At 35.4% G+C, this 9,314-nt stretch overlaps 1 pseudogene; it reads right to left on the bottom strand.

Moving 5' to 3' along the window:
* Positions 1-6,098: 6,098 nt before the first annotated feature.
* On the bottom strand, positions 6,099-8,259 carry LOC136851731 (piggyBac transposable element-derived protein 4-like; annotated as a pseudogene).
* Between the last annotated feature and the right edge of the window lie 1,055 nt (positions 8,260-9,314).

Below are 9,314 nucleotides of genomic sequence, written 5' to 3'. Positions count from 1 at the left end.
GTTGTATTTTTAGTCTTATCAAAACTTATTTCTTTTCCCCATTATTAAGTTTTGGAATATTTTCAGAATTCGCCCACTTTCTTCTCAGAGATGTTATTACTAGACAAAAATGGTCTTTTACACTTAATATATAAGCTCCTCTGACCTCAAAATCCTTAGGTCTGGTGCTCTAAAAAAAATATGAAACGCTTTGAAATCTCTAGACATGTCTGAGACATATTTTTGACAGCTAATTTATGAAAATGGTCAGATGATGGTAATGAATAAACCTGTTGATCCCCCAGAGCAAATATTTTTTCCATTTTTTTTTACGGAGTTCCTTCAAAACGGACGTCACTTTATCCATTTATTGATATTGTTTATCACTCTTTTTCCTTGAAGTTTCGCAGCTTAATGCTGAACTTGGATGGAGAATGGTTTTTGACAAAGAAATATTTTCATCATCTATTTCCTTTGTGAAACAAAAATCTTGAATGTTGCTAACAAATTACAGTTCAGTGCCTTTTTTTAGTGCGGTTCGTTTATAAAAAAAAAAAACAATTGATAGTTTCTTTTTGATGGCTTGGTAGATTTCAGAAGCAACTAAACCTTGCCATCTCAGTGAGCTACAGTACTGAATAACCAACAGTTCTACTGCCTGACCAAATGAGCTAGGTGGGTATCCCGGGGTCTCATAGGTCTAGCTGCTGAGTCATTATTAGCTAATACCTGGTTCCTTATGATCCAGTATGGTATAAAAAAAAAAAAAAACTGGCATATCTGGAATAAGTTTCCAAGACATTTGACAATAAAATTCCCAAAACTTTTGATCACTGATGTTAAATATGACATGTTTTTCTTATGAAAAATAATAAGTGATCAGATCCATGTGTGGTCTCCTTGGAATTTGCTAATACTGATGTAAATTCCATAATGGAAAAACATACATGACATTTTTCTTCTCTACACGGCATGACAGATTCCCCTATGAAAGCGTCTTCTCACATAAAGGATTCTAACTATATAATTAGAGAAATTCAGTTAAGAGTATGCTACTCAAAGATATAGTACAGCTTTCCTTGATTATGGTGTCCTCATGGGTATGAATGGCGGAGACACGGGAAACACCTAGAAGTTCATCTTAAATGACAATATCGCATCGTCTAAGGTGTCTATACAGATTTCAGTAGTTGGTTGACAGACAGAGTGCAAAATATTTCTTGCGTTACATCTTCGGACTCTGCGCAGTTCTCTCTCTCTCTCTCTCTCTCTCTCTCTCTCTCTCTCTCTCTCTCTCTCTCTCTCTCTCTCTCTCTCTCACAGACACACACACACGCACACCGTGTGTGTATGTGTTTTCTTTCAAAGCATCACTGCAAGAGTCTTATCACTCTAGTTAATTTCATGTCTGTGTTACTTGCCAAATGTTCCAATAATTTACATTAATCCATTTTCGGCTGAGTGGAAAGTATGCAGATATCTTAAAAAAATGAAAATAACAAGAAATATTAAAAGTTTGTTTACGTAATCCATGAATAACATATAGGCTATAACGAACTCAATCCCAAATGTAAAATCACACAAAAAATAAGATAAAGTTAAATTTTTGCTGACAACGTCTTTCAATAATGGCGGGACTTGACGAACTCATACATAATATTTTAATCTGCACTTCGGATAACGCGTTGAATATAATTTTAAGTAAAACGTTTGAATATTTTTCTTCCCAGTCTTGGAATATTAATATCAAAAGATTAAGTTGGGGATGAATGTGATGTTTTATATTACGGCTTTATTCAAACATAGTTAAATTGCGGTATGACTCGCAAAATAAATTGAAAAAATATTTAGGTTAGTAAAACTGAGCATAACTGTCTTTCGGGACTAAATCTATATTCCAAATCGTGTAATAGTTACGTTTTGATCGTGTGTGAACTCACGCATAAAAGAGGAAGATTATTTCATGATTTGTTTCCTTTATCAAAGCAATATTTTCATCTGAATTGCTGAAAAAATACAGACATCTTAGCGAATCACCTAACACTTCAGTTAGCTAATTACCCGACTCTCCTTCATCCCAGTCAGTCATTTCAGCCCTCACTCCGAACTTCTGGTGTATCATTCAAAAAACTGTTTCTGTACCTGATTTGTTTGTGTCTGAAAAGTGAACCAGCCGCTGTCCATTTTTTTTTTTTTTTTTTTTTGCGTTTTATGCTACTTATTCTCTTAACCATAAACTATTTCTAAAACTTTTACGAATATTCTAAAATTAATCAGTGCTACTACTCAACCCTTTTTAACAATAATTCAATTTGTTTACCATTTATTACACACCCATGCTGCTCTTTGATTATAATACCTTTCCGGGATATTTTATCTTTAGAACTATTATGTCTAAGTTAATTATGTTTTATGTTGTTCATTCCTTTAATCATAAACTGATTCTAAAACATTTAACACTACATAAAAATAATCGTTTCTGTACTCAAAATTACTCCTCACCTCTTCTAAGCAAAAAATTCATTTTTTTTATTCATTTATCAAACACTCAGCTCCCTCACTGATTATAATACCTTTCCAGTATATATTATCTTCAGAATTGTTTTGTTTCGCTACAAGAGGACCTTGAGATTCCTTGACCAAAATGTTCTGGTCATCCATCTTCATCTCAATCAACTCCTAAAAGTTCGGTCACTCACCTCACCCCCTACATTTACCAAAGATTCTTGGTGTTTTATCTGCGTTTCCAAAGACCCCAGGTGATTTACTCTCCCCCCATCTTCTTCTGTGATGTTTCTGGAGTTCATTTTCTGCGCATTCAAGAAATAGAAAGCTTCCCGAATGAATCCGTCTACCGTCTCCTCGAGGATTGAAATGTTTAGGAAGGTTTGGCTCCTAGGAGTTGAAAAAATGTTATATGTACATGCCTGCAGTATATATATATATATATATATATATATATATATATATATATATATATATATATATATATATATATATATATATATATATATATATATATATATATATATTTTTTATTTTATTATTATTCTTCAGAAGATGAAACCTATTCGTATGGATCAAGCCCACAGGGGCTATTGACTTGAAATTCAAGCTTCCAAAGAATATGGTGTTCATGAGGCAGAAGTAAGAGGAAGAATAGAGAGAGAGAGAGAGAGAGAGAGAGAGAGAGAGAGAGAGAGAGAGAGAGAGAGAGAGGCATATGAACCTTTCATAATCTAGATCAATTGCCTGCCTCATGATAGCAACTAACTATTTCTGACCTTTTACAGGAGTCACTTATGAAGATATAGTATTCAGTTATTAAATGAATTGATATGAACTACAAGAGTTTAATCTAAGACGATTGCAAGTTAGATATACGTAAATGGCTTTAGTCTGAATAAAAGATTACGTGCGTGATGGATTATGCCTCTGTTCACAATATATATATATATATATATATATATATATATATATATATATATATATATATATATATATATATATATATATATATATATATATATATATATATATATAGATTCGAAAAGGTGTAGTCTTGCAAATGACACAAAGCCATCTGATTGCGGAATGAACGGTTTTCTTCAGGATGAAAGAGTTTATGCATCATAAGAGTGTTTCTTTGTTTCTTTACGTCATGTCATAGATATTATGAGGATGAAAAGCTAATTTGCTCAAAAGGATAAATACTACTTTTTTTTAATCCGCTCTCGCAGTATAAATATATCTGAAGGTAGTGTTTTTATATGTATTTCTTTTCAATCGGCCTTTCTCTGCGAAGGAAAAAAGTATTATTACCTTTATGACTTCTGCAGCTTTTTTTACTGTTGATGTAATCCTCATCATTCGAAAAGCCGGAACATTAAAGCCAGGAGCCAGCCGCACGCATCCCTCAGCCGAAATATAACCTCATTCATTTCCCCTCCACTAAGACACATTTAGTTTCCTTTTGGGCGGTTACCTAATAATACCCTGTGTTGAGAGTAAGGCAGACGGGGAAAAGAACTTCTCCTCATTTGCGCTGAAATAAGAACTCCAAGAGAACATAATTCAACAGCTCAAGAAAGAAAATGCTGCTGAATATTCTATCGTCCGCTAATTTCTAGGGAGTCTAAACGCATGCAACGTGACACCCATAAAAATTTTATTATTCAAGTCTTTCCTTGATGAGAGAATGCTCAAGTCCTTAACCGTGTTATGATGAGAGGATGAGGAGGATGAAAGGAATTACTTGTCCTTTTTAAGGGAAGCCGTCTGCTTGCAACTGTAATCGGTTTTCACTGAGCTTCAGGGAGGAGGGCTAAGCCCTTTAAGGGTTCGTTTGATAAAGAACACGTTATCTTTTTAATCTGTATCTTATGATTCCTTATTTAGTACCATACATTTTGCTCAGATATATGACGCTAATAATGTTTAAATAACAAGTCACGAAAACCGATGAACTACTGAAGAATACTTTTCCATATATTGTTTAATTCCTATTAACTATTTTATTCCATATTTTCTGCTAACAAAATCAGGTGAGAAATGTACAGTGTTTAATACCTTTGCCAATGAAGTTGGGAGTTGTGTTCTTGTCCGTTTTTTTAGCTTTTCTGTCTTCTCGGGACTTACGAAGAACGGTTAGAAAAACTGATAGAAATTTGCCGATATTTATTAGCTGACTTTTCCCAGATAATTAATTTACCTTTAATCAGAAATTGGTCAAATGTTGAAAGTGAAATATAGTCTACACATTTCGGCGCTTCAAACGCTTAATTGCATATTTTGTGGCATTCATTTCATACTAACAAATCACGCCGGCAATTTTATCGCAATTAACTTCACAAAGTTTGCTTCTAAAGGTCGAAAGCCACGGGAATATGTGGTTTCCTTTTCAAATTGGTTAACCACCGTTGTACTTTCCACTTATAATTAGGTGTTCCAGATTGGGCCTTCAAAGTCCAAAGATCAAGATAACTAGTAGGTTACGTTTTGATGCCATGTGCTTAAGCCACAAACGGTAATCACTAATCGTATTTTCTTGAAGCTTCCTTTTCATTATCGTATTGTATGACTGAGCGTGAAGTCAAAATTATGCTCTGTTAATGAGATTATAATGTTGCTTAATTTTCATTAAACTACACTTTTACCTTTCTCCTTTTATTCAGTCTCCTTCTGTCCCTTATACTTCATCAATAACTTAAACATATGATCTAACAAGTACCTGACATTTATACCTCGTAAGGGTCAGTTTCCAAACATTTATAATTTAAAAGAGATGCAATTATGATGTACAAAGTATAACAGAAAACGTTTTTTGCAGTTCGCTACTTTTACACTTTGGAGACACGTTCATTTAACAGGAGCAGGAAAGCAATAAAGGTACTCGTTCTTTTTGGTGCCTGTTGCGTTCTGTTGCCCCAAGTTTGTATCTTTTGTTCATTAAGATACAATTTCTAAATGACATATATATCCTCTAATCTTCTTTGATATCATGTGTCTGTAAAACAAATATATATATATATATATATATATATATATATATATATATATATATATATATATATATATATATATATATATATATATATATATATATATATATATATATATATATATATATATATATATATATATATATATATATATATACACATATAAAAATATATATATATATATATATATATATATATATATATATATATATATATATATATATATATATATATACATACATATATATATATATATATATATATATATATATATATATATATATATATATATATATATATATATATATATATATATATATATATATATATATATATATATATCCCTAGAACAGTAACCCTCCATTTCCGTAACATGAAAGGTAACCCTGGGTGAATTTCACCCTTGTAATTAAATAATTAAAATAAAATACTTATCCTGAAAATCTTGTTATTTGGAACACATACAGAATGAAATATAACTCCTTCTCTCTTATTGAGGCTATTATAAATGAAATCCTCCTGTAAATCATATTTTTATTTTTTTCAAAAATACAGAAAAAAATAGACTTTTCTTGGAGTACTTTACTAATTAAATTGACAAAAAAAAATGATTTCGAATTTTGTTTTTGTTGGTGTAGAACTCTCTACTGTCATGGGACTACGTACTGGCTGAATCCCATCTCCCAAGCTCGTATACAATCTGTATGGGAGACAGACAAAAATGGTAAATTTTTCAGTACATACCAAATTAATTTTTTCTATTCAACACTTGCAGTATGGCAAATTATGCTTCAAATGACTCAAAGTACATCAATGAAACACATACAGTACTATATATACACTCACCTGTTAGATACAGTCACCACAGACTGGATACAGATGCCGAGGACACATCGGTTGCGACTTTTGTTGCATCTGTGGCGCGTCTTCCTATCGGACTTGACCTGGCACTCACAACAGCGCACCAATGCACCGCTGCTGGCTGAGAAAGATGTCCCTGGTGATCCTGCAGCACTGCCTGGTGATGGTACATTGCAGACAGTGGTGATCAAGGACTGCAAGGATCGGGGCAAGGTAAATCCAGCCGTGACGTGGCCCATGGGGTGATTAGGGCCTTCCCGAGCTGCAGCATGAATTTCTGGCGTGATATGACTTTTCTGTTGCCCCCTCTTTCCATATTCTCCTTGTATAAAATGTAAAGAGTTTACATTGGCAGCATTCACCATTCCATAAAAAGTACAGAGTGGCCAACGTCTTGTTTTCTTGTGAACAGGAATTCCCGGAACACATCTGGTCAAACGTATCAACGCCTCCTTTTGTTGAATTGTAGAATTCAATGATCTCGGTTTTCCTTTAGTGCCAATGTTGGGCTGAGTGTGCTGAGATGACAGGAGCAACACTAGTTTCTTTGTTGTCTTGGATGTATCAGACACATATGACACCAGAGTCATTTCCTTTGTGTACAGGAAGGCACTTGATCCACGCTCTCTTGTAGCTTTGTCCGTCATCTCCTTCGGTATCTCCTTCTTGTTGGCGCGCACTGTGCCAACAAGAGTCATGCCACAGTTATTTAGGAGATCTGATACCAGGGGAACAGAGGTAAACCAGTTGTCAGTTGTGACGTTCCTGTGTGTTCCATGGTAAGGCCTCGTTAGCTCTCGGGTAAACTGATGGCCGAGTGTAAGGCCGCCCTTTGGTTGAGGTCCCCTGCTTCCCCAAGTATGGGATGCCACCAACCAAGTACTTGGACTTGCTATCATTGATGAGAACGAGCTTGATTCCATACTTGGCCGGCTTGTTGGGAATGTACATACGGAAGGGGCAGCGGCCCCTGAATCCCAGTAGCTGCTCATCAACAGTGAGGTTTTCATGGGGGACATACAGTTTGCCACATCTCTCAATAAAAATGTCCCATATTTCCCCTCACAGCAGCAAACTTGTCAACCTCTCGCTTGAACCTGTGGCGTTTGTGGGTCGTCAAATCTTAGACACCGAATAAGGAACCTGAACCGAGCCTCGGACATTGCCACACGGTATAGACCACAACCTGTATCCACGCTCCACATTTCACTGGTGGGGATGTGTTCATCGCACTTCTGGGCACTGATGATAAGTACCCAGCAATGCTTTGACTTCTAATGGCACAGTGGGAGCAAAAGTGGCTGATCTTCTTTTTATAGTTGGAGGCAAATATATCAATGGCCTTGTTAGTCCACGTCACAATCACTTGGATGAGATCATCATTGAAAAATAAACTGAAAGCTTCCTCTGGTGACACTGCATTCCTTGCCGCCCCTGGAGTTGGGCCAGGAGTAAAGGCGCTCACGATGTTCCTTGTGGGAGTCCTTACGTTACTTGGGGTCTGCGGCCGACAACTCCACCTAAACTTACTAGGGGTGGCAATCGTTGTAGTCTTGAATGTGACGATGGGCGGAATATCACGCTGGCGCCTTCTTCCCTATCAGTGGCAGCAGGAGTAGCTGAGGTAGAAGCGATAGGTGTGGGGACGTCGGTAGGAATTGGGGATGAGAAGCGGTCAACAGAGTGCGGCGGGGGCGTTTGACTGGTGTAGAGCTACCCTTTTCCTCTTTTTCTTCTTCATGCTCATCATCACGTCATCTTCTTCCTCATCAGAACTCTCATCTCCTGGTTCAGGTAAATATTCTTGGTTTTCATCACTATCATATAACAGGTCACATTCAAGTTCATCAATTTCATCATTATCACTTTCAGAACCACTATCTTCACAAATTTCTGAGAGAGCCCCAGTTGTGTTCATAAGTTTTTGCTGGTCATGGCTTATTCTTTATAATTCACTCACTTTTATTCACTAAATCTTGCCTGAAAAGAAAAAAAAATATTATGCAAGGGTTTACAAAATAATATGTCACATTCAAGTTCATCAATTTCATCATTATCACTTTCACAACCACTTCTATCTGCACAAATTACTGAGAGAGCCCCAGTTGTGTTCATAAGTTCAGACAGTTCTTCATCTGTGTATGCCTTTTTCTTTATAATTCACTAACTTTTATTCACTAAATCTTGCCTGAAAAAGAAAAAAAATATTAGGCAAGGGTTTACAAAATAATACAATAATAGTAACACTGGGAGAATTCCACCCATTATGTACAACATACGGGCACAGTTTCCCTGGGAGAAATTCTCCCGAAATGCGTTCTAGCCAAAAAACCAGCCGAGAGCGGGACCACACACCCTTCACCAACCAAGTCAGATAAGGCACTGAAGGTACTGAGCCACTGGGTCCCTCCCCAACCCCTTGAAGGTACTACGTCATTGCCAGATTCAGTTGGGTGAATATCTCCCCAGGTTACCATTCTAGGGATATATATATATATATATATATATATATATATATATATATATATATATATATATATATATATATATATATATATATATATATATATATGAGCAGAAATAACAATAATAAAACGTTCAGCTAAGGAATTGTGTGGGGACCCTTATGTCATCAATAGTACTTTATTTGTTATCAAATAAATTATAGCTAAATGCATTTAAATTTCCTTTATATATTTGGTTTAGTAAAAAGTCAGTTTTGAGTTTTACTCTCTCTCTCTCTCTCTCTCTCTCTCTCTCTCTCTCTCTACACACACACACACACAGACATTTGGGTCTCGGATGTAAAAAAACCATTCCTAATTGTTCACATGTAGATAAGAAACGTGAAAAGAGCGCAGAATCTTAAAAATGTTAGGACTTGTAAGATAAACTCACATTAAATAAATAACGATTCATTTATGTTTCTTGGGGTATATGAGACTCGTAAAACATCTTGCAAAATTACGTGAA

This window comes from Macrobrachium rosenbergii, chromosome 24 (genome assembly GCF_040412425.1).
Source record: "Macrobrachium rosenbergii isolate ZJJX-2024 chromosome 24, ASM4041242v1, whole genome shotgun sequence".
NCBI classification, from domain to species: domain Eukaryota; kingdom Metazoa; phylum Arthropoda; class Malacostraca; order Decapoda; family Palaemonidae; genus Macrobrachium; species Macrobrachium rosenbergii.
Note: the sequence above shows the minus strand (reverse complement) of the source record. Positions and strands in the feature narration are given on the sequence as shown.